The sequence below is a fragment of the Penaeus vannamei genome, chromosome 21, assembly GCF_042767895.1.
Source record: "Penaeus vannamei isolate JL-2024 chromosome 21, ASM4276789v1, whole genome shotgun sequence".
NCBI classification, from domain to species: Eukaryota; Metazoa; Arthropoda; class Malacostraca; order Decapoda; family Penaeidae; genus Penaeus; species Penaeus vannamei.
The window spans coordinates 15,513,144-15,515,643 of NC_091569.1; the positions used below are offsets into that span (position 1 = coordinate 15,513,144).

The 2,500-nt window shown below is 46.0% G+C and overlaps 1 protein-coding gene across 8 annotated transcripts in view; it reads left to right on the forward strand.

Moving 5' to 3' along the window:
* Window positions 1–398: 398 nt before the first annotated feature.
* Window positions 399–2,500, forward strand: part of SERCA (ATPase sarcoplasmic/endoplasmic reticulum Ca2+ transporting SERCA) — a 56,760-nt gene continuing 54,658 nt past the window's right edge. For 4 of the 8 annotated variants that reach the window (XM_070135965.1, XM_070135963.1, XM_070135961.1 and 1 more), the window contains exon 1: window positions 399–545. The gene's annotated coding sequence lies outside the window, so the exon portion shown is untranslated. Of the gene's footprint in view, window positions 546–1,842 lie in introns of those variants that run through there. The other 4 variants (XM_070135966.1, XM_070135964.1, XM_070135962.1 and 1 more) reach the window with 1 other exon arrangement.

Genomic DNA, 2,500 nt, shown 5'->3' on the forward strand with positions numbered 1-2,500 from the left:
CCTCCGTCGCGGCATAGCGTTATGAGTGCCATCGCGGAGGGCCTGGTCACCCGTGCCAAGAGGAAACATTCACCTGCGGAGGCTGATGCGTCGGGCCGTCAGCGAGGGCGGCTGAACGGCAGGTGAATTCCCAGGCTTCTGCGATCGTTTCTTTCCGCCCCCGACGCCCTCGCGCCCCCGGTGGCCGTCGGCTCAGATGGAGTCCTCCTGCAGCTGGCGGGTCCTTCGAGTCTCCGAAGGAGGGGCAGCGTGCGAGGGAGAGGCTGCCTCCCGTGATATGCCGGCAGTTAGGGGAGCGTGGAGAGATGGCCATAGAGGGCGAGGGCCGGGCACGCCGCCGGCTCTTGGCAGCGCCCCCAGCCGGCGCTCTGCCAGCAAGTGTCGCCGCGAGAGGGCAGGTCGGGCACCCAAGGTTTTAAAAAGAAGAGGTGTAGGCTTAGGGACCTCACTTGTTCCTGGGCGGGACAGGGCAAGGCGGGCGTTCCTTTTCCTTTCTGTGTCTCTTGCCTGGCGCCAGTCACTTTGGCCCAGGGTTGTGTCTTTAGGTAAGTGTTCTGCGTCCCCCGAGGAGTTCGTGACCCGCTCCTTCCGACCTTGGTGATCCGCAAGAACGAGGATTGAGTTTTCCGTAAGAGTCCGAGCGAAGAACGCTCCCTGGGACCCTGAGACGTACCCTTGGCTGCGGGAGAGCTGGAGAGTGAGGTTGCGAAAGGGAGCTCGAGCCTCCTGCCAAAGTGCCAATGCAACACTGTGTTCGTTACCACCCAAGTGCTGCATCGTCCAATGCCTCGGCTGGTGAAGTGCCACGGTACAGCGCGACAGTGCCCCGGTGTGTAGGAGAGCTTCACAGAAACAAAAATCCAAAAAAATAAATAAAAAATCCAATGGAAGAACTTAAGCAAACGCGTGTGCTATATTGGTCCATTTTGTCGCCGCAAAATGCAAGGATATGTGACGATGGTTTCGGATTCCTTTTAAGACTGAGACCAAAGGCGATCGTGAGTGTTCGAGCCTCTATGCTGAATCAAAGCGCTTGCCAATGTTTTTTCTTTCTCTTACTCGTGGATATTTTTGAAAAAATATACATTTCCACTTTGGATCTAAAACCAAAGAAAAAAATGTAAATGCTTCAGTTATGCTGCTTATATATTTTGTATAGATTTGATATATATATGTGTATATGTATACAAATGTGTATGTATGTATATATTTGTGAGTGTACGTCCATATACCTATTACATATATGCATACATATTTGATATGTACATTTGTATATGTATATAAGAATATATATATATATATATATATATATATATATATATATATATATATATATATATACATATGTATATATATGTATGTATGTATGTACGTATGTATGTATATATACATATGTATACATATATGCACACTACACTATAATTGTAGATACAGACAAAAGACGTATGGTTACCATTAAAAACGTCCTGTGCGTACATAAAAGAAGCGTACTACGGTCTATCTGTAAAAAAAATGTATTTATGCGAAGTCAAAGTATTGCTTTGATCAAGTAATGTCCTTCAGCTGACCTCGGCGCGGCGCCTGCAATCCGCAAGACAAATCTGTACTTTCCAAATGTCAAGGTCATTAATTCGCCCTCTTCTTGGCAGCCCTTTGGGTAGCCGGTGCCTTCAGCTCATTTGGGGTATTTCTAAACATGCCGGTTGTCCCATGGTAGCCGGTGGCCCGTACGCCAAAAATGAACAGCATTTGAACTTCGCGCACTTGGACATTTTCTATTTTCGGCCTGCGAGCGTTGACCAATCCGCGAGCAGTAAACTGTGACGTCACGGTTAGTGAGCCAATCGCACGGGTCCACATTGAGCACCAGGCGGCTCGGCGATCCTTTAAAGCTTTTTGCTAATTATTTCATTTACAAGCTACTGTTTTACTTGCTATATTTTATGTATGGTTTTGCCTCTTTCATCACCTTTATTATTGCATTTCAGTTTAGGTCATCAGTTCATAAATCACGGTATTTTTTCTAGTATCCTTGTATCATGTTTATCGGTGAATCAGCTGGGCTGCGTCGTCTGCTCTTCTCCACTATATATCGGCTTAGTCAGAGAATTTCTACTTAGCCAAGGGTGTTTCAACCCGCTAAAATTATAGGAAATATTCATATAAACAAAGATGGAAAGACTTTCTTCAGAATAGCTCCAAAAGGAGGTTAATACGCCTGTCATACGTCATGCGCATCTCCCGCTTCATTTGTTTTCCTTCATAAGACGCCCGTACGTGGCCTGAATCGCTCAGTGTTATTCTTGCGGTGATGAGAGACATATGACACCGATTTGTAGTGGAAAATCTCACTCGCTAATCCTTTTGTAATATTACTGGAGATTACCATTTGCACACCTATGCCTATGAGTGATGGTAGAATTTAGTGTCGTAAAAGAAGCGATGTAACGCGAGGAGATAACGTAGAGAAAAAGAAGTGAATAATGCAAGGAAAACCACG